The sequence below is a fragment of the Tachysurus fulvidraco genome, chromosome 7 (assembly GCF_022655615.1).
Source record: "Tachysurus fulvidraco isolate hzauxx_2018 chromosome 7, HZAU_PFXX_2.0, whole genome shotgun sequence".
In the NCBI taxonomy this organism is placed as follows: domain Eukaryota; kingdom Metazoa; phylum Chordata; class Actinopteri; order Siluriformes; family Bagridae; genus Tachysurus; species Tachysurus fulvidraco.
The window spans coordinates 5,128,612-5,152,186 of record NC_062524.1 but is presented as its reverse complement, the minus strand read 5'-3'; positions in this window follow the sequence as shown (position 1 = coordinate 5,152,186).

The following is a 23,575-nucleotide window of genomic DNA, read 5'->3' as shown; positions in this document are numbered from 1 at the left end:
TAGTACGTCAGGCTACGAACATTCTGAATTTTAAATGAACAATGTCCCATTTTCTCAGTACAGGAAACGAGTCAACGTTTTAGATTTTAGGAGTCAAACCAAAATGTGCTGAGGAATTTACTTCATTTCTGATGCCAGAGTATGTTTGTTCCCGAATCATCGCTACTGATAAAGATTTCTGTGTCACTAGAGGAAGAACGAGACCTACGACGGCGATGAATTAAACGGATGAAGTGCGAGGAGCAAGGTCAGGATCGACTCGTGTCTCGGCTTCGGCCCCGGGCGATATTTATACCCCTCCGATAGCAGCTACGATATGTTCGGTAATGATAAGTGTCCCCTGGATATAAGCAGCAGATTGAATTGGGCTTCATTTCGCTGCCTGTCACCTTGAACAAAGAGGAGTGATTAGTTAGAACAGCTCCCATAAGTCAGTTTATCTCCCATGAAACTCAGGCATCTCTCACCAGCCAATTTATACATACAAATTTGAAATCTTGCCATAGAACAGACTTGGTTGCACTCTTTCTGTCTCTCGCTCTCTTTTGCTCTCTCTATCTCTCTCTCTTGCTCCTACACTATTTCCAACATATTAATTGGATTTCTTAATTAGTTCCAATAATAATTATTAAGGCGATATATGGGAGCTGGGAGAGATGTTCTCTTTCTTCTGCGGTCTCTAATGCCTGCAGTTGAACTGGGTCATTAACGAAAGCCATCACTCAAATAACACACAAGCTGGTCTTTTCTCTCCTCAAACACACACACACACACACACACACACACACACACACACACACACACACACACACACACACACACACACATGAAGACTAAGGCACAGTTGGAGAGAGGCAGAGAAAGAGACATGGTAGGAGGTGCGTGTACGTTGGAGAGGCAGACGTAGAGAGCTTTAATTACCCCGGTCTCTGAAGTTGTGATGCCTGCAACCGTCTCTGAGGGATTTAGAAGATTTGTTTCTGCAGCAGCTGGAAACAAACTGATACGACGCTCACCCAATAACAATAACAGCATAATTGTGTCTGCTGTTCCCTTTTTCCTCACAGCTTCCATGACTTGCTTTCAACCAAGACACAAGCCACTTCTGCCCTGAGTTACTAATACAAGCAATGGAGCTTGTTCTTTCTGTAATAGGTTAATGGAACGGTTTCTGGGATATCCATAACACTATTGTGCATCTGATCAGACTGTGTGAGAGAGAGAGAGAGAGAGAGAGAGAGAGAGAGAGAGAGAGAGAGAGAGAGAGAGAGACAGAGAGAGAGAGAGATACATGAGAGACCGACCGGCGGTCATATTTATACATTTCTATGGGGATGAAAATGAGGTCAGATAAATCCCAAGAAGCCTAAAGCAGGTTATTTTTATAATGATGATGATGATGATGATGTAAGGAATAAAACCTGTCAGCTGCAGGCTGTTACAGTGAAATAATCTATGACAGGATGATGTGATAAAACCTCATGCAAATTGAAGTTACTTTTAGCACCAAGTTTTTTCTAATCCAGCTTTTCAAGTATTTTTTTTTCCTTTACCGCAGAGAACCATTTAACGTTATTACTGTCTCAAACTGGACAGGATACAACAACATTGGGAAGATTTATTATTATTATTATTTTTAAATAAATTTACTTGTCTCATTCCTGCTCGATTCCCATCTGATTCCTGTCTAATTCTTTGCCAGATCCCTTCTGATTCCTGCCCGTTTCCTGTCTGATTACTGTCTAATTCCTGCCAGATTTTATAGGATTCCTGCCAGATTCCTATCCTATTCCCATCTGATTCCTGTCTAATTCTTTGCCAGATCCCTTATGATTCCTTCCTGTTTCCTGTCTGATTACTGTCTAATTCCTGCCAGATTTTATAGGATTCCTGCCAGATTCCTATCCTATTCCCATCTGATTCCTGTCTAATTCTTTGCCAGATCCCTTCTGATTCCTTCCCGTTTCCTGTCTGATTACTGTCTAATTCCTGCCAGATTTTATAGGATTCCTGCCAGATTCCTATCCTATTCCCGTCTGATTCCTGTCTGATTCCTAATTCCTGCCAGATCCCTTCTGATTCCTGCCAGATTCCTATCTGATTCCTGTCTGATCCATGCCAGATTTCTATCTGAATCCTGTTTGATTCCTGCCAGATTCCTATCCTATTCCCATCTGATTCCTGTCTGATTCCTGTCTAATTCCTGCCAGATCCCATCTGATTTCTGCCAGATACCTATCCCATTCCTCTCTGATTCCTATCTGATTACTGCCAGATTCCATCTGATTCCTATCCTATTCCCATCTGATTCCTGCCAGATTCCCGTCTGATTCCTGTCCGATTTCCATCTGATTCCTATCTGATTCCTGCCCGATTGTTGCCAGATTTCTGTCTGATTCTTGTCTGATTTGAAGATGCTTTTCTTCTCACGACATTGCAAAGCGAGATTTAAGTTACTGTAGCCTTCCTTTGACCGCTTTCATTTCCACCCTCTTAACTGTTTTGAATGGAACTCCCATGAGATCACAAACAACCATGTTACAATAAACATCCAGTCAAATGTTTCCCCATTCTGGTGTTGGTTGAGAACCTAAACTGAAGCTTCTGTATCTGTATGACACAGTTTATATGCTTTAGCTGCCACCTGATTGGTTGATTTCTACAGATCAGCTGCAGCTGCGATGTTTAGGAAGGGAAAGCAGACATGCTGTTATACTACACCAAACCCCACATGGGACTGTATAGAGTTGAAGAGACATCTAAGTAATTGATGACAACACACACAAGTACACCTTTATAATACGGATCTGCTCGAAGCCGCAAAGCACCGCAGACGAGACGCTTGTTCTCTAAAAGCGTGCAGCCGGGTTAGTACAGACATCCGGGCTGCTCAGCACTTCGACGGCGATTGATTGGACTGCATGGGATGTGGAATACAGTAATTGAGAATTACACTGTTGAGAGGTTTCTTTCTGGAGTAAGACGTCGAGAACGGCTAGTGAGACGAGACAGAACACGGGGAAACGTTCCTCTGATCCAAACCAGCAGGCAGATCAGGCTCGATCTTATCTTACAACATCACGACCGGTGCTGAGCCACAGCCTCCTGCTTCTCTCGATGATGCATGCGTGTACATGAATCAGTGCCTGTTTTGCTTTCAGCATAACTCTGAGTCTCTACGCTGAGCTATGACTGTGTGCGCTACAGTAATGGCTGCCAGCTGGTTGCCTGGCAGGCTCTGTAGATGGCGATGATGGAGGATGGTTTGGGCTGAATCGCTTTCTCTTTCTCTCTGTCTCCAGCCTTGGGGACCAAAAGTGAGCCCAGATGCCCTTGACTAGGCCCCCGCTGGCTGGTATCAATTAGAGGGCTGGCTGGCGAAGTTGGCAGGTTGGGTAGAGCAGCTGGGGGCTGGCGGGCACGGCTGGGCACGCAGACAGAAGGCCTCTACTCGCTGCCGGATATCAGCTAACAGCACAGTGACGTACAACAGCAGGGATACACCATGCGCTTAGAATTTATCCTCTGTCCCAAAACTGCTCTTATTAACTTGTAAAGTGTGTATCGCCACCACACGCTCGGAGAAGATGCTAATTAGCCTCGTATTAGTATCCGCTATCGTCAAGCTTTTTTTCTGGCAAGAACTTCAGAGGTATGGAGACAAATGAACAAAGTAATCTTTCCTCGTCGCACCTGCAAACATTTGTGTGCCTACAAATCAGAGTGCAAAGCAGAAACAAAACGGTGACTCACGAACGAGTTAGCAAAGTGAACCGAGTTCTGTCACTGAGACAGAAATGTAGATTAGATGCAAAGTGAATGTCTGCGTCAGACCCAGAGATTTAACAGCAGGGACTGAACAAGGAAGTAAGAAAGAAACAAAAGGATGTTGTATTATTCATAGACTACAACCGGAGACGTCTTCTGCATGATGTTAGCTTGTTCAGTGTGTGTGAGAGAAGGGTAGGGGTTCTTACAATTAAACCTGTGTGTCACGCGAGCATTTAACATTGTCTGGTAACGCTTGCTGTGTGTATGTGTGTGTGTGTGTGTGTGTGTGTGTGTGTGTGTGTGTGTGTGTGTGTGTGTGTGTAAGTGAGCTGGAAGAAGATAAAAGAACCAGAGGCAAACCTCACCGTTACCACAGCACCATTCAGCTACATGGGAAATTAGAAGGGCAGTGTGGACTTCCTGCCTGTTTATCCACCCAGCCATTATGTGTGTGTGTGTGTGTGTGTGTGTGTGTGTGTGTGTGTGTGTGTGTGTGTGTGTGTGTAATGATTGTGAGACAGGGAAGTGGGAGCTGACTCAAGTGCAGTAATCAGAGTCTCTGCTTTGTGTGGTGAGTGTGTGTATGTTAGATATTTATACCATCACCATACAAAGTCCTCATTAAGTCCTTAGGTTCAAACTGTGATCAGTTCTGCATCTGCTGATCCGATGGCTCTACAGTCAGAATTATGGTGATCTGTGATCAGTCGTTGGGTATAATGTGTGTGTGTGTGTGTGTGTGTGTGTGTGTGTGTGTGTGTGTGTGTGTGTAGAATCTGCATGTACTATAGTAAACAAAAATAGCTGACTGTTGTGTGGTAACTAAAACCACTTCAGTTGTGTGTGTGTGTGTGTGTGTGTGTGTGTGTGTGTGTGTGTGTGTGTGTGTCTAGAAACGGCATATATTATCCTAGCTCAATACAGCTGACTCATATTTGTCAACAAAAACCATACAACTTGTGTCTGTGTGTGTGTGAGTGTGTGTGTGTGTGTGTGTGTGTAGAATCTGCATATACTATAGTAAACAAAAATAGCTGACTGTTGTGTAACTAAAACCACTTCAGTTGTGTGTGTGTGTGTGTGTGTGTGTGTGTGTGTGTGTGTCTAGAAACGGCATATATTATCCTAGCTCAAAACAGCTGACTCATATTTGTCAACAAAAACCATACAACTTGTGTGTGTGTGTGTGTGTGTGTGTGTGTATGTGTGTGTGTGTAAGGAATTGAGTGGAGTGGAAGGTGGAGTACATCTATGTGTATATATAAGTGTGTGTCTGTGTCACAAAAAGTAGTAGGCAAATAAATTTGACTCATGTATGGCAACGAAGACCAATTCAGTGTGTGTGTGTGTGTGTGTGTGTGTGTGTGTGTGTGTGTGTCTTTGTTTTGTTTGTCACCGAGAGTCCACTGAGTGTGTGTGTATGTGTGCGTGTGTGTGTATGTTTTGTTACTCGTTAAGAGTGCAGTGAGTATGAGTGTGTGTGTGTGTGTGTGTGTGTGTGTGTGTGTGTGTGTGTGTGTGTGTAATGTTAAACTGCTCTGGGGGCCGGTGGGAGGAGAACACACAATGGGTCCAGGGCATGTGGTGCTTTTCTCCGCTGCACATGACGTCTTTGGGGAAACGTGATGTGGGGCATCTGGCTTGTTGGCATTCAGAGCCCATGCGGCTTTTGTTCAGCTGCGAGCTGAGGGGAGAAATGAGGTTAATTTTACAGCGCTTTGTGCTCTTTGTACATAATGAGTGTTTTGTCATGCAGCTATTTAAAAATCCGGTCACACCACATGAGCTGAAAAAAAAAAAAACATTTTAGTCAACTATTGAACTAATAGAATCATCAGATTGTTTATAATTAAAGATTAATTAAAATGTAAAATCTGCGATAAGCTGAACATAGGCTCGGGTGTCGGTTATGTAGCATAAAACAAGAGAGAGAGAGAGATAGAGAGAGAGAGAGACTGTTACTTTAATTAGCACCTAAACCCGAGGCTTGTAGTTTACCTCAGGGAGTGCTTCCTTCCTGTCTCCCTCCATCACACCTGGCACGTCTCTCTCCTCGGAAAACCAGGTACCGGAACTTTCCGGTCATGTGTTGTTGTTGTTGTTGTTGTTGTTATTGTTTTTTTTAGAAAGTCACTGCACCTCTTTTTTTCCACCTCCTTGTTTGTTGACATTTCCCCGACTTGATGTAACGTTAAAATGGCAATTTGGTTTGCAGTTTCCTTTCATTCTGTCTTTTTTTATTTGTAGCGTCTCCGTTTGAACAGAAACGTGCTCTAAATGTCAATTGCTTTAAATGTTACCCCTGTTCTGTTCTGCTCTTATACTTTACATCCTTTACTTTGTAGACTGGAAAAAAAAAAAAAACCTTCAGAAACAAGCTGCGGCTTTTACCGCGTTTGACGGAAATGATTCGTTTTTTTTTAATATATTTACTTTTCACGAAATTCTCTTCACTTATAAAGTATTATTCCGTGTGTAATACACTAACGATTAGTAGATGAATAAAAAAGTGATTTATTTTTCATAAATCACTGGTTACAGGGAATGTTGTGGAACATTTCATTTCGTTTTATTAATTAAAAAAAGAAATAAAAAATTGTGAAATATAGAACTTCTCTTGTTAGACACTTTGGATTGATGCAATGATGGTGATATGTTGAATTGTCCTCTCTCTCTCTCTCTCTCTCTCTCTCTCTCTCTCTCTCTCTCTCTCTCTCTCACACACACACACACACACACCTGAGAGATTGCGTCTAAGCGATTCCGATTTTCCCATCCAACACCTGTTTTTATCCCAGGCCTTGTTGCCCTGCCCTGCCCTCCCCTAAAGCCCTGGAGTGTTTTATTTCCATGAGGACGCAGCCCTGAAGGCACCATTCACATATTGTGATAAATGAAGTCTAGAGAGCTTTGTTGTAGAACCACACCCCTTTTCAGTAGCACTGGTGCGTTCACTAATCCAAAGGGTAGAGATGCAAATTCGAACCCGGCCGATAAAGGCGGTGTGAATGAACGTTACGGTTATGTGTTACCATATTGTCGCATGCTCGTACAAAGCTTCCACAGGCTCCAGGGGTGAGACGGTAAGTAGTGTCAGAGGTGTGTTCCCAAATCAAATCAACCCCCGCTCCATTTTTGTTATTTGCTGCTGAGGACTTTTTGGGAACCTGGTGAAAGTGTGATAGATCAGTGTGATGATCTGATCCACCGAGCGCCTTCATTTGGATATGAAATGATGATCTGTGGAGTGTGACCCAAGACTCCGACAAGGAAATGAAGCACCTTTCGGTCTCTACATCCGCAGCAACGATCGCTCGCCCTTCCATAATCCCTGCAGGCCGTCCTCCTGGGCGAACGGAAGCAGCCTTTTCATGTTTCGTAGCTGCTGAAACACACGTGTCAAAAGCGATCACCTCAAAGGAGGCATTGCTGCACAGTCCAGCGCTCTCGGTTTCCCAGCCGCTCCTCGTCTCCACAGGCTCCGACAGAGTTTTCCTTCTGAACTCTCAGACGAGCAGCCGAGAGCTTGTGTTATCATGAGGGCAGAATCGGTGTAATCTAATAGGCCTCTGCCCCGTGGGAAATTGAGCAGGACTGAGATTAGGGCCTGCTGAAAGATGACAAGCTTAGAGAATACAGTTAGCAGACTGTTTTCCTGTACTCTAAAGCTATCCCTGTCATGTTATAGAGTCTGAGCCTTTTGTAGAGGTTTTTTTTAAAGAGATGGGCTTTAGGAGTAAGCCTATCTGCATTCCCAATGACTTAGGGAAAGGAAATTCATACAGCCATGACAGTTTTCTCTTTGGTTTTCTGAATGAGTTTGAGTGTTTAATAGAATGTACCCTGATGAGCTCTAGTGCAGTCGAAGGTGTTTATTTCCTGTTGACTTTCCTGTTTATTCTGCATGGCAACTGTATAGGATTCAGAGTGAAGTGGAACAGCCGATGGAGTAGACGTAAGGTTGAGTCTTAAGCCCTATTCGGACGGGATTAGTTTTTCGTGGGGACGTGGGGGGTACAGTAATTATTACCAGAGCTTCTCTGTGATTTTAATCCCGTCCGAATGCTCCATCTCGGTAATCATTACGGACAATGTCAGTAAAGATTACGACGACTTTTACCTTCTGTAAAAAGGTCCGGAAAAATTACCTCAGGTAATACTAATCCCGTCCGAATCGACCCGCTGTAAATATGTACGGTAAAATTCCGTCATTACCTGTTTAAAAGTTTTTGCAAGCATGGAGTCGCTTGAAACAGGAAGCAACGTCATACACACATGACGACAAGGAGGTTACTGTGGTGCGAAAAGCGAGTTACCCCTCCCACTTCTGCTAGTTTTACTGAGATGTCTTGTCCCGTGCGAATTGGCCAATTAATATTACAGACGTCCTGAGGTAAAATTGCATTACTCCACGTCCCCACGTAAAACTAATCCCGTCCGAATAGTGCTTTAATGACACAAACCTCCTTTCCGGCGGTTCATTCGTGATGCACGCGCATGCGATTGACTATTATACAGTATCAAACAGAATTTGTAGGACGCTAAAAGCAGCAGCGGGCAGAGACTAAGTGCAGCTATATGTCGGTTTTAGTGTTTTTTTTATGTCCCTGCAGTAAATGCATTAATAAAAGTATCCGCTGGACACAAAAGTTTAGCCCTCAGATATATCGTCGTCTCTATGAGATAGAAAGAACTGGGAAAGAACACGTTATACGGTAATAAATACGACAGATTTATTGAGCTTATTACTAGACACGGAGGTGGCACACTTCAGAAACAGAGCTAGAGGTGAAACATATAAGTGGAGTAAAGTAAATTAAAAAGTGTCCCTTCTCCCAAGTTTAAATGAGCCCTGGCATGCTTGACTGCATTGTAGAGGTCGAGAATATAACAGCCTATCTGAAAGGATTTCAAATAAACAGCTTTCTCTTTCCACGGTTCGTCCTGCATGCCGGTCTGTCGTCGCATGCATAGATGTCTAGAAGAGAGAGAGCAGGACTCGTGCCAGCACTCTAAACGGTTAAGTGGCCCGAGTGCCAGCCCGCCTGGCACAGAGACAAGCTGGCACGCCGCAGCACCCGCTGCATTACATTACTGTCAGCGTGCAAATTAGAAAACCCAACACACGCACACTCGAATTATGCCTTCATTTGGACAATTGAACAAGAGTGTTTTTCAGCAGATGTGATGATTGTGTCCACTTTACAAAGCGCTTGATCCGGACAGAAAATTCGGACCAGCGGACAAAAGTTATTGCAGAAAACACGTTCTGTGCTGTTGTGTGTGCAGTTTACAGTATATTCATTTTTTCTTCAGCTTTGATTGCGATGTTAAATTGCTTTTGTGAGACTGAGGTCGATAGTTTTGAATATCATTGTCTTCTGACTGAGCCGAGAGACCGTGTAGGAAAACCAGACAGCTGGAACGTAGCAGTCGAAGCAGTTGACGTTGATTAATACATTTCTGTTTTCAGCGTTTGACAGACGCTTTTACCCAGAGACATTTACATTCCATCTCATTTTATACAAGTGAGCAATTGAGGGTTAATGGCCTTGCTCAGACTGGTGGATGTGGGATTCAAACTCACAACCTTCCGATTGGTAATCGGACACCTTTAAGCTATCACATAACCATGAGTTAGGTTTAGGGTTAGGGACTTGGTTTTGGGGTAAGAGTTAGGAATTTGAGTTAGATCTAGGGGTCATGGTTTAAGCTTGGGGTAAGGGTTAGGTTTACGGTTTAGGGTTTAGGCTTAAGGTTATGGGGTGAAGCAGTGGTTAGGATTAGGGGTTAGGGTTTAGCAGTAGAGTTTAGGGTTAGGGTAAAGATTAGAGTTAGGGGTTAGCAGTAAAGGTAAGGATTAGGGGTTAAGGATAGGGGTTAGGCTTGATGTTAGATGTTAGGGTTAGGGGTAAAAATTAGGGTTAGGGGATAAAGATTAGGGTTAGGGGTAAAGATTAGAGTTAGGGGTTAGCAGTAAAGGTAAGGATTAGGGGTTAAGTGATTAAGGATAGGGGTTAGGCTTGATGTTAGATATTAGCAGTAGAGGTTAGGGGTTAGGGGTAAAGATTAGTGTTAGGAGTAAAGATTAGAGTTAGGGGTTAGGGGTAAAGATTAGGGTTAGGGGTAAAGATTAGAGTTAGGGGTTAGCAGTAGTGGTAAAGATTAGGGGTTAGGGTTTAGCAATAGAGGTTTGGATTAGAGAATTGGGGTTAACATTATGGTTAGGGTTGAGGTAGAGTTTAAAATTAGGGCATATTGAGGCTTGGATTTGAGGGGTCAGGGTTAGGATTAAGTTGGCAGTGGTTTAATAAGCGAGATGCTTTTGTAGACCAATTCAAGCAGAGTAGTCTGCCAGTAGGCCAAACCTAATCATATTCTCAAAGCTGTTTGTTATTATCTGAACTGAAACAAGTGCACTTTGAAGGTCCCCCCTGTAAACCCTCGATAAGAAACGACCTCGCTGTTGTCGGTTCCTCTTTTTGTGATTCATTGTACCGTTATCGTTCAGATTGTATTGATCATATGAGAAAATGTGCGTTGCCTTGAAGTGCAGTAGTTTTCCCGGACCTGAAGACGAAGGCTATTTTGCAGGTTTTATCGCACAACTAAAATTGAAACAAGGCCGTTTTCATGCCTTCCACTTCGTAGACAGACTCGCATTCACTCAGATGTTTGGTTGCGGATCATTAAGTCTGTTGAGCTGAGCTGATGGCCAGAAAGTGGCTGAAGCCTGAAACCTAAAGCCTGCATCTCTGTGTGTGTGTGTGTGTGTGTGTGTGTGTGTGTGTGTGTGTGTGTGTGTGTTTGTGTGTATGTGTGTGTGTTTGTGTGTGTGTGTGTGTGTGTGTGTGTGTGTGTGTGTGTGTGTGTGTGTGTTTGTGTGTGTTTGTGTGTGTCCTACCATTTTCTACCACTTTCTGTTCTTGATTATATTTGTTGTATGTCATTTTTTGCTTCTCTGAGATCACTGTGTGAGTGTGTGTGCATGCGTGAGTGTGTGTGTGCATGTGTGAGTGTGTGTGCATGTGTGAGTGTGTATTCTGTGCATGAACATACACTTCCTGTATTTAGTTCTATGTTATTTATTTTCTGAGCATGCCATTTGGGTGTGTTCTTATGTTCTGTGCATAAGCATAGCATTTTTTTAAAATTCCTTTTCATATTTGTTCTATGCCTGAATGTGTGTGTGTGTGTGTGTGTGTGTGTGTGTGTGTGTGTGTGTGTGTGTGTAATTCTTTTCATGAACATACTTCCTGTTCATATTTGCGTGGATGTCATTTTTTCCTTCTTCTTTGAGCTCGCTGTTTGTTTGTGTGTGTGTATGTGTGTTGTGTTGTGATCCACAGGTGCACAGGCTTTATCCAGATGGAAAGAAAACATTAGCCTGGAGGGCCACAGAGACAGATGGAGCGATAGAATAAAAACAGAGAGAGAGAGAGAGAGAGAGAGAGAGAGAGAGAGAGAGAGAGAGAGAGAGTTGTTTAGAATGCAAATCACCTGTTTTGCTTCTCTGTGTCCTGCCTTGTCAAATATAAACCGTATGAACATGCAGTGGCATCATTCATAAAACAAGAACACCACACACAACCGAATAAGTCAAAGGCCCCCGGAAGACACCGTCCTACTCGAAGGAGCCCAGACATCAGTCATGTCCGCACAGAGCGTTCTTGTAGGAGTTTTCACCACAACACTTCACTCTCAATAGCTGTTGATGAGAAAGCAGACATTTTTTATTCCGCAGCATGCGTGCGGCATTAGATCACTCCAGCCTCATACAGGAGTATCCACAGTATACTCTCTGCATCCTGGGAGAAAATGTACTCTATATACAGTACAGTATGTGTAGGCCATGAGCACATCTGGGGCAGAACTGTAAATTCCAGCTGTTCCTCATCGAGGGAATTAGTCACCGGATCAAATGACCTTTGAAGTTGAGAATTCATGTGAATGAGTTCTCCTGTGATGTCCAGATCAAATCTTTTCTTTTTTTTTTTTTTTTGTCTGAATGGTATTGGTAGATTTGTCATGTAAAAATGATGACATCATTTTTCATCAGTTTCACCAGTGATTGTGGTAGTAGTGCTTGGCCAGACCTCATGTCTTGTTCATTGTTTTTCATCATCAGTATCCGCTTTATCCTGGTCACGGAGGTCGATCCGCACTCAGTTCTGGGAATCCTGAGCAGTAGGTGAAAATAAACCAGGACACTAAGGGGGCACTTTGGAATAGCCAGGTCACCCACTGGCTTGATTTGGAGCAACTGGAGGAAACTGAAGGACCTGGAGGAAAGCCACATGCTGCAAAGACAGTTATTTTGGCTCAGGATAGAACTCAGGAAGTGAGGAAGTGAGCCATCATGTAGTTAGAACTATTAAAAAGGGAAGAGTAGGATCAGTCAGAGCGACGTGAGCCAGACGTAGGCGTGTGAGCTCATATCCATGTGTATGTGGGAAGTTAAACTCAGAGGCCAAGCTGTGACAGAGCATGAACAGCAGATTGAAGCAGGAAGTAAATGCACTCCTCTACATGGGAAATACAGTAATTATTAGGGGGAAGAACAGTCAGTGACCAAAATTCAGGAGAAAATGGGATAAAAATTAAAATAAATATTAGTCATAATTGTCAGGATTTAATACGGAAGTACAGAAGGGTCAAAAGCTCTTTAGATTTTAGACTGCTAGAGTTATTATTATTATTAATTCATTCATTTTCTACCGCTTATACGAACTTCTCGGGTCACGGGGTGCCTGTGCCTATCTCAGGTGTCATCGGGCATCGAGGCAGGATACACCCTGGACGGAGTGCCAACCCATCACAGGACACACACACACTCTCATTCACACACACACTCACACACTACGGACAATTTTCCAGAGATGCCAATCAACCTACCATGCATGTCTTTGGGCCGGGGGAGGAAACCGGAGTACCCGGAGGAAACCCCCGAGGCACGGGGAGAACATGCAAACTCCACACACACAAGGCGGAGGCGGGAATCGAACCCCCAACCCTGGAGGTGTGAGGCGGACGTGCTAACCACTAAGCCACCGTGTCCCCACATTATTATTATTATTATTATTATTATTATTATTATTATTATTATTATTATTATTATTATTAACATAAATAAGGTTGACAAAAAAAATATATATTTTTTCCTATTATTGTCGCTATGTTTGTGTTCTTTTGATATTTTCCACTTATAATTTTTCTCCAGTTTCGCTCGAATACTGTAAACATCTCTAGAGACAGATTTATTTGAGTGTGGTTGTTTTAACACTCTTATAATTCATAATAAATCAGTCTGGGAAGGTTTTCTCTATCATTAATAGTCAGATTCCCCACAGCAATCATTAATGACATTTTCTTTTAGCCTCACAGGTCAGTGCTGTCGTTTCAGAGTGTGTCTGTGAGCTGGTCTGCTGCTTTAATGAGCCACTTCTGTGCTGTGAACACTTTCTCTGAAGGCATGTTGTGTTAGTCAGCTGAAATAGAGCTCCATTTTTAGCAGATCCAGAAAAGGATTTGGTCCAAATGCACATAAAATGTGATGGGAACATGTTTTAAAATACAGAGGAAACTCTAAATCTTGCAGTGCCGCGTGACCACGAGGCTAGAAATGAACACACGGTCTGAGTGATGTAGTGTGATGATACCATGGGATTACTGTGTGTGTGTCTGTGTGTGTGTGTGCTGTACGTAGGAGGGCACTGCCAGTCGGGTGGGTGTCGTTATTTATTTATCAGGACCCTGACATTTGTCTGAAGGCAGCAGAGGGAGCGTAGGTCTGTGTGTTTTGTGACTCATGGTGGCCTTGGAGAAGAAGACGATGGAACGATGGAACTAACAGACGCTGCTCTCAGAGATGATCATCTTGACTCAGTTAGTGAAAAGCCTAGATTTAGTTTGATCGCAGTGGATTGCTGGATGTTTTTAGACAGAGACAAACTGATCTGAGCTGGTTTTACAAAGCAAAACATTTTTTCTGGAACATTCTAGCAGGCATTTGATACGTGAACATTCGTGTGCTACATTATGCGCTTGTGTATTAATGTTTTTTTCTCCAACTCTAAATCCAACTCCTGTGATTCATTTGCACTGTTAGCATTTCAGCTTTCTAATACATTCCAACTGATAAAAAAAAATAGAAGTGTTATGAGTTGGCACGTTTGTCTCACACCTCGGTCTCAGAGATCTAATTCTCTTCTCTGTCCTGTTTGTGTGGAGTTCACATGTTTTCCCCATGCTTCAGGGATTCCTTTGGGTTCTCCGGTTTCCTCCCCAGCCTAAAGACATGTTGTAGACTCTCTAAATAGATTTCATTATGGCCACAGTGTCCCTTTTGCAACCCTGTGTAGGATAAGCTATCTATATGACATCTATATGACATCTATATGACAGTAATGGAAAAAGTCTCCAGTATCAGGATGTTCAGACACATGAACAACAAAAGAGTTTCTTTTTTCTCTCTTAGCATGAGAAGTGTCGATTCTTTGTCTTCAAGTCTTCATTAACCTCAAGAAAAAGAAAAAAATCTGGGTTTGGAGTTGGAGAGACTTTTTATAGCTAACAGGAACAAACTTGTTTCATGGAAGTTCCACAGAATTAAACGTGAGTAAAATAGATGGAATAAAACCCTTACTTTCTGTAGAACCCTGTACCATTTCCCCCCATCAGAGAAAGCCCTCTTTAGGGAGGTAAGAACCATTAACTACCTAAACCCTTGCACCTCGATTGAGATATTGAGTCTGTTTGTCTCGTCTGAAGAACAGACATCTGTTAAACTATCAGAAATGTAATTATACAGTTAGGATGAAAAAAAAGGCTTAATTATCAGTCTAGATGATTCTTGTCTATTTGACTATTTCATTTCCATTCACAGGCTTTAATTTAATAAGCGACGCTTCCACGCAGCAGGATGAGACTCTAATAGAAGCCTCATTGTGCATGATCTGAATGTGGGATAGACATGACATGGCCAGAGGAATCATAGGACTTTTAGTACATTCCTTTACATATCCATGGCTCTTGTCTGGAAACCACTGGTAATTGTGTGGAATAAGCTTTAAGCTGAAGGAGACTCCATTCTCCGAGCTCGCCTGCTTGAAAAAATAGCAATGGCATTTAAATAAATACTTCATCGTCTCTGCTGTTAGGATAATCGCTCGTAATTAGCCACTGTCTGTCCTTAATGGAGCAGTTTTAAAAGGAGTAGCTGGAGCGCTGCCACTCGCTGCCCGGCAGTAAATGGCCTTCAGAGCAGGCCAAGAGCTCAAAATGTGGCCAGAGACTGTAACACTTTTCAATCCAGACATTTTAAATTCTGCAACATAAAAAACAACCTTCATGCACCGCTGATTGTATACTACAGAGAGCCTGTTCTTGTGAAATAGCTGAATAAACAACACAAGAAAGGGGTAAAAAATGTGAATAAATATGACAAAGAGCTAAGTTTATTTAAAGGGATACGCTTCTGTTTTCTAACATAACCTCCACCCTAAACCTAACTCAACTAGAGGCAATATATTTATAGAAATGTTGAAAAAATACTTATAGAACCTATAAACTCCTGTGTCTACTTTCATATGAGCTTCATAATAACCACTACTGTGGGATGGGAATAAAGGAAATTTGATTTATTTTTAAGATGTCTTTTAGCTTTACTTTCCATCTATATTTGCGAAACACGTCGAACGTTTGAAATCTGATCTGATTATTTTGGAACAAAATGAACATTAATCATTTTATAATGAATTATTAATTATATTCATTTTAAATGAATCCTTTCTAATATTGTACTGTTTTTGCAAATTAGAAAGATTAGGAATTTTTGATTTTGCTTATTAGCAGAGCCGTGTAGACTTTGGGTGTTTCTGGATCCTAGTCTACAGCAGAAACCCTGTGTGATTTAGCAGTGCTGCAGCAGTAAAATAGTACAAATCTGAACTGATTTCAGAGATGTATATTTCATGACAAGCACAAGGGGCCAGTTTTGACCCATAACACTCTCCAGTTACAGGTTTGGAGAGCTTTCTGACGCCCCGCGGCCTGCTTATGATGCTCTACAGGCTACTGGCTAACGTCTTAGATGATTTTCAGAAAAAAAGACTCTAGGCCAAGCATGGCTATTCATGTCTGCTTTCCCCGAGGCAGCTGTTTTCAAAGAGAAGTCGAAAGACGACTGAGCGTTGCTTTTTCTTTTTTCTTAGAAAAGGGTAAATACAAGATGTAGAAATCGGTGTTCTGAGTCCTGGAGGAGACTGAGACCTTGTAGACTTGAAAATACCTTGAAAAACAGCACAAATTTTGTCTTAGCCACTTGACATTTAGGGTTGTGTATTTAAATTCCTAGCACCCCCTGTTCACTTATAAACCCAGCTGCATTAGGTCCTGCTCTCAAATGAACAAAGTGAAATAGAGTCATGGGCCAAGTCTGGGAAGAGATTTTGTTCTAAGATCCTTTGAAAATCCCTATTCATTTAAGCAGAGAGAGGGAGAGCGAGAGAACGCTGGCAAGGGTTCAGAGACAGAAAGTGTGTGTGTGTGTGTGTGTGAGAGAGAGAGAGAGAGAGAGAGAGTAGTTGGAAGATGTGTCACTATCACTCCGTGTCTCCTCTGTCCACTCGACGGTTGAGAGATGAGGCGTTCGTGGTCTGTTCAGCGCTAAATTTATCATGCGGTTAAACATCGCAGCACCAGCACGGATACGTCTCCTCACTCAGGCTTGCGTGCACTTGGAGGTCGATCTTAATTCAAGAAAGACATGAAAAAACAAAACACTTTTGATTTACAAGTTCCAATTGGTGTTTTAAGTTTTTATTTGGGTCCTGCCTGTAAAGTTGCGCTCGAAATAATGGTCACGCGAGATGTTTAAAAGGAAGCAACAAACTCACTGAGCTGGGTTATACAAGCTCAACAGAATGCTGAAGTGAAACACGAGGAAACTCTGTGTCGTAAACATGCGGTTTCTGAAGACAGAGTGCATCATTTACACATTGCGGCAGGAGTGCACTGTTTTCAGAAGTGGTGATAGATTCAAACCAAAAATAGTCCTTTTTTTTAACAAACCACTTCAGTTTGCAAATAAAACCAGATAAGGTAACTATGAGTAAAAAATCTTGAAAAGTCAAAAATGATTAGCTAGCAGCTAGACTCTGATCCACATGAGCTGCCTTTAACAAAATTATTTGCATAAATGCACGCGATTGGCTAAAATTTGTTTCGCAATTTTATTGCTTCTGCTACAGTTATTTTTCAAAGTACTTAACGCTTTGCTGGATCGCTAGCTGGGCCTCAATCTTTACATCAAATCTTTACACAGAAATTTGGCAAATGAATAAAATGAGATTAATGGTTTCCTGGACATATTGTGTAGCATGAAGTGTAGAGTTGAGTATAATAGTGCAGTAGTCCCCAACCTTTTTTTTTGCCGTGGACCTGTCATTGTTTGATAATTTTACCGTGGCCGGCTGGGGGTGGGGGCCATACAATTAAATAAAAATGAATAATTTTAATTTAATTGTATTTAAACATGCCTTTTAACTCAATACAACGCTAAATCAACGAGAACCCTGAGCTTGTTTCTTTGCAACGAGACGGTTCCATCTGAGGTAATAGGAGACACTGACACCAGAAGTGTGTTGCTTATGTCCAGTTTATTTCGTTGTTTTGTTTCGGTTGCCGTCACTGCAGAAAACCCCGCTTCACACAGTTAGCATGTCGGAAATGGCGATAGGGATTTAAGTGCTGTGGTGACAATCTCAGGGTATTCCGCCATGACTTTAATCGAGAACACCGGCAGAGTTTCTAACTTTCTAACGACGTCTGTTTCGTGCTCATTTTTGCTAATTTGTGGGTTAAATTTGAGCAAACGCAATATACACGTACAGCAAGCACTGTTAAACATGACAAAGTACCGGTGAACAGAGAGAAGAGCGATACACACCTTCTCTCTCCACCAAAGCTTGCAGACGCTCAGCTCCAGACGTCACCTAAACCCGGCCCGATATCACGATATTTTGCGCATGCGCGGTATTGGTGCGGCTTTAGGTGACGTCTCTCAGCTCCCGGTTAACCTCTCGTCCATGGAAAGTCACACAAACTCGAGAGAAATACACCACAGTAAGTAAAATGGAAATAATTGAATGTTCCTTGGGCGGCCCGGTACCATTTGGTCCTGGTTCACGGACCGGGGGTTGGGGACCACTGCAATAGTGTATGGTACGATTGTGTAGAATTGAGTAAAGAAGTACAGTGTAGTGTTTAGTACAATAGAGTAGAGTACAGTAGTTAAGGGTGTATAGACTTTAGTGTAGAGTACAGTAGGGTAAAGTAGTGTATAGTTGAATACAATAGAGTAATGTAAAGTAGAGTAGAGTTGTGTAGAGAAGAGTTGTGTAGTGTAATGTAGAGTTGTGTGGTGTAAGGTAGAGTAGAGTTGTGTGGTGTAAAGTAGAGTAGAGTTGTGTAGAGAAGAGTTGTGTAGTGTAATGTAGAGTTGTGTGGTGTAAGGTAGAGTAGAGTTGTGTGGTGTAAAGTAGAGTAGAGTTGTGTAGAGAAGAGTTGTGTAGTGTAATGTAGAGTAGAGTTGTGTGGTGTAAAGTAGAGTTGTGTGGTGTAATGTTGAGTTGTGTGGTGTAAAGTAGAGTTGTGTGGTGTAAAGTAGAGTAGAGTTGTGTGGTGTAAAGTAGAGTTGTGTGGTGTAATGTAGAGTTGTGTGGTGTAAAGTAGAGTAGAGTTGTGTGGTGTAAGGTAGAGTAGAGTTGTGTGGTGTAAAGTAGAGTAGAGTTGTGTGGTGTAATGTAGAGTTGTGTGGTGTAAAGTAGAGTTGTGTGGTGTAAAGTAGAGTAGAGTTGTGTGGTGTAAAGTAGAGTTGTGTGGTGTAATGTAGAGTTGTGTGGTGTAGAGTAGAGTCGTGTGGTGTAAGGTAGAGTAGAGTTGTGTGGTGTAAAGTAGAGTAGAGTTGTGTGGTGTAATGTAGAGTTGTGTGGTGTAGAGTAGAGTCGTGTGGTGTAAGGTAGAGTAGAGTTGTGTGGTGTAAAGTAGAGTAGAGTTGTGTGGTGTAATGTAGAGTTGTGTGGTGTAAAGTAGAGTTGTGTGGTGTAAAGTAGAGTAGAGTTGTGTGGTGTAAAGTAGAGTTGTGTGGTGTAATGTAGAGTTGTGTGGTGTAAAGTAGAGTAGAGTTGTGTGGTGTAAAGTAGAGTTGTGTGGTGTAATGTAGAGTTGTGTGTTGTAAAGTAGAGTAGAGTTGTGTGGTGTAAAGTAGAGTTGTGTGGTGTAATGTAGAGTTGTGTGGTGTAAAGTAGAGTTGTGTGGTGTAAAGTAGAGTTGTGTGGTGTAATGTAGAGTTGTGTGGTGTAAAGTAGAGTAGAGTTGTGTGGTGTAAAGTAGAGTTGTGTGGTGTAAAGTAGAGTAGAGTTGTGTGGTGTAAAATAGAGTTGTGTGGTGTAAAGTAGAGTTGTGTGGTGTAAAGTAGAGTTGTGTGGTGTAAGGCAGAGTAGGGTTGTTTGGTGTAAAGTAGAGTAGAGTTGTGTGGTGTAAAGTAGAGTAGAGTTGTGTGGTGTAAAGTAGAGTTGTGTGGTGTAATGTAGAGTTGTGTGGTGTAAAGTAGAGTAGAGTTGTGTGGTGTAAAATAGAGTTGTGTGGTGTAAAGTAGAGTTGTGTGGTGTAAAGTAGAGTTGTGTGGTGTAATGTAGAGTAGAGTTGTGTGGTGTAAAGTACAGTAGAGTTGTGTGGTGTAGAGTTGTGTGGTGTAATGTAGAGTTGTGTGGTGTAAGGCAGAGTAGGGTTGTTTGGTGTAAAGTAGAGTAGAGTTGTGTGGTGTAAAGTAGAGTAGAGTTGTGTGGTGTAAAGTAGAGTTGTATGGTGTAAAGTAGAGTTGTGTGGTGTAAAGTAGAGTTGTGTGGTGTAAGGCAGAGCAGGGTTGTTTGGTGTAAAGTAGAGTAGAGTTGTGTGTTGTAAAGTGGTGTAGAGTTGTGCAGTGTAGTATCGTGTAGAGTAGAGTTGTGTAGTGTAGAGTTGCATAGTATTTCCCTAAGGAGAAATGTGGTGTCACAACAACCACAACACCAGAGTAACAGGGAGAACCAGGACTTAACACATAAGCAGCACAAAGACTCACAATAAACTCACAAAATATTGTAAAATAGCACAAATAAGAAAGAGTAAATAAACATGTACACAACTCTCACATTATTTACAGAGAGAGATTTCTGTCCATTAACTGTATATTAAATATGTATGAAGAGAGGTTATGGTAGTGTTTGTGTGTGTAATAACTGTACAGTGATAATTAAAGTCATAAATAAATGAAAGTGTGTGTGCAAGAATGTGCAGTGTGTAAAATCTGTTGTGCAGCGTAGTAGTCAAGTTTGCAAAAGATGTGTATCTGTAATGGCACCGTGAAGGAGGCATGGAAAAGTACTGTATGGTATTTTTACATTTTTTGACTGGTAAGAAACACGACTGTTAATATTTTAATTCATGTTAAGGGGTCTACAGTAGGTGACAGGAAGACAAATTCTTCTCTTGGAAACATTAGTTCATGCATAAAATATACAGATTTAAAGATTCATTTACAAATTCTACTAATTCATCCTCATAATTCCTCATCAAGTTATTAACAGAACTTGAAAACACAGAAATGAGAAAGAAAAAAGAAAAACAATTCTTGATTGTGGTAATCTGTCTGTGTGTGTTGTGAAAGAAGGACAAGACTGCATACCCCAGCAGAGCAATGAGAGTAAAACCGCATCATTTTACAGCTGTGCTACTCAATGCCCTCATTCACACACACACACACACACACACACACACACACACACACACACACACACACACACACAAACACACACAAATTGAAGCACTGTGGTTTCAACAGAACTAACAGCGGTTTGTTTCCAATAACTCTGTCATGTGAACCATGTCATTATCTGGTACATTAAGCGATACTTTCTGTAGTATCATGTCATGTGATGCAACAATTTTATTCAGGATTGCTTTTGGCACATATTTTGTATGGTTTAGCTATTCAGCAATGGCACAAAAAAACGCCCAAGAAATATACGATCTGGATGGTTCACTCACTCATTTTCTACCGCTTATCCGAACTACCTCGGGTCACGGGGAGCCTGTGCCTATCTTAGGCGTCATCGGGCATCAAGGCAGGATACACCCTGGACGGAGTGACAACCCATCGCAGGGCACACACACACACACACACTCTCATTCACTCATGCAATCACACACTACAGACAATTTTTCAAGGGATGCCAATCAACCTACTGTACCATGCATGTCTTTGGACTGGGGGAGGAAACCGGAGTACCCGGAGGAAACCCCCGAGGCACGGGGAGAACATGCAAACTCCGCACACACAAGGCGGAGGCGGGAATCGAACCCTCAACCCTGGAGATGTGAGGCGAACGCGCTAACCACTAAGCCATCGTGCCCCTCTCTGGATGGTTCAGTGTGTTGAAATAATGGTTTTGAACAATGAGGTCACTTTAGATACCTAGCCTTTCAGGTGACCTGAAAAATGGATATTTGTATGATTAGAAAGAGATCATTAAATCATTTCTAAATAATACAAGATCTTATAATACACATAAGTATAAAATAAATGTATTCATTATTTATGGGTTTTAATAATTGACCTTTAAAATGTAGAATCTTTGAATAAGTTACTCTTATTAGAGTAATGTGGAGCAGAGTAAAGAACTAAAGAAGAATTAATAAGAGTAAATAACTAAAGAAGAGTAGAGTAGTGTAGACAAAGTGGGGTAGAGTAAAGTGAAGAAGAGTAGGGTATTGTAGAATATTATAGAGTTGAGTAATGTAGAGAAGTATAGAATAGTGTAGGGTAGAAGAGTAGAGTAAAGAACAGTAGAGTAGTTTAGGGTACTTTATTAAACTCTATATTGAATTTGTCCTTCCAAGATGATAATACAGGCTGCATGGAGAGTTTCGGAAAAGTTACTGATTTTTATTAGCAGTTGAAATAACTGGCATATCTTTGTCATTAATAATGACTGAGCTGTATTCAAACTATTTAAAAATGTCTTTCTGAGCCACAATTTTTCACATTAGTGTTTGAAGACACGTGCAAGAAATAAGCGAAGTCCTTCCTTTCAGCCTGCAGCTGTGTGGCTGTGGTGTCAGTGTGTGTTAATTGTGGCGTGATCACTGCGTCTTTGTGATTTTACGCAGGGCTGCTGAGGCAGTGCAAATGGAGACCGAGAGCTGATTAGTGTCGCTCTCAAACACCATCAGCTCCGCAGCTAGTTGTCTAAACAAACAGCAGCAGAAAAAAAGGCTTTCACACAGAGTAAAACAACAAAACAGTGGCAAGATCAGATGCTTGACATGAACCTGGTCCTGTTTATTTAGAGCTGCTGAATTTCAGAATTACAGAATTGGTCATAAAGAAAACAAAACACATCACAATTGTTTTAATAATATGTTATATAATATCTATTTATATATTACCTGTTATGGTTCCTAAACAGAATGCCCAATAGAATTAAAAACATATTGGTGTCGATACAATGGTCAGTACATTTTAATGTAAAAAGTCGCTAAGACCCAGAGCTGCAATCAGCTTGCGTGTACCTCAGAACCAGCGTTTATTTGCAAACACACACCTCATAGCCAAGGTCTCAGGAAAAGAGCATCTTAGAAACATCATTTAGCTAAAAAGCACCTCAGAAACAGGGCCTTATTTAGCTACGGAGTACCTCAGAAACAGGGTCTCATTTAGCTAAAAGTACCTCAGAAACAGAGCTTCAGATAGCTACAGAATACCTCAGAAACAGGGTCTCATTTAGCTAAAGAGTACCTCAAAATTCAGCCTCAGTTAGCTAAAGAGTACCTCAGAAACAGAGTCGTAGTTAACAAAATTGTACCTCAGAAACAGAGTCTCAGTTAGCTAAAAGTACCTCAGAAACAGAGTTTCAGATAGCTTCAGAGTGCCTCAGAAACAGGGTCTCATTTAGCTAAAGAGTACCTCAAAATTCAGCCTCAGTTAGCTAAAGAGTACCTCAGAAACAGAGTCGTAGTTAACAAAATGGTACCTCAGAAACAGAGTCTCAGTTAGCTAAAAGTACCTCAGAAACAGAGTTTCAGATAGCTTCAGAGTGCCTCAGAAACAGGGTCTCATTTAGCTAAAGAGTACCTCAAAAGTCAGCCTCAGTTAGCTAAAGAGTACCTCAGAAACAGAGCCTTAGTTAGTGAAAGAGTACCTCAGAAACAGATATTCAGTCTCAGAAGGTTTCCCACCATTTGAAGGCACACACATTCAAGGTCAGGAAAAAGTCTGGCTATTAGCAAACAATACACTGTGGTGAAGTAGCAATGATATAGAGAAGTTTAAGCAGATAATCAACAAAATGAGTGAAAGACTTGGTAACATCGAGGGCAATAAGTGAATCTACTGTCTACTGTGAGAAAATTAACCCAAGCTGTCATTGATTATTTCTGACATCAAGTGTAACCCAGTTAAATTGTTCATTCATATTAATTTTACATCGCATATGATGTGATATTTAATCAGTACATTGTAATTTCCTGAAATCTAAACATTAAAAAAGTTTTGGCACCCCAAATAGTAGCGTAATTGGAAGCGCAATGAAACACACACACTTTATTTCCACTTAATGGAGAAAGGAGTCAATCAGCTCTCTCATAAACCCTGACCTGAACGTGTCAGTACTCCTAATAACAAGCCTAATAACAACGACTCCATCACACTGAAATTCAAACATTATCTCGGGCTGATCATAAACGATTAAGCACTAAAAGCACA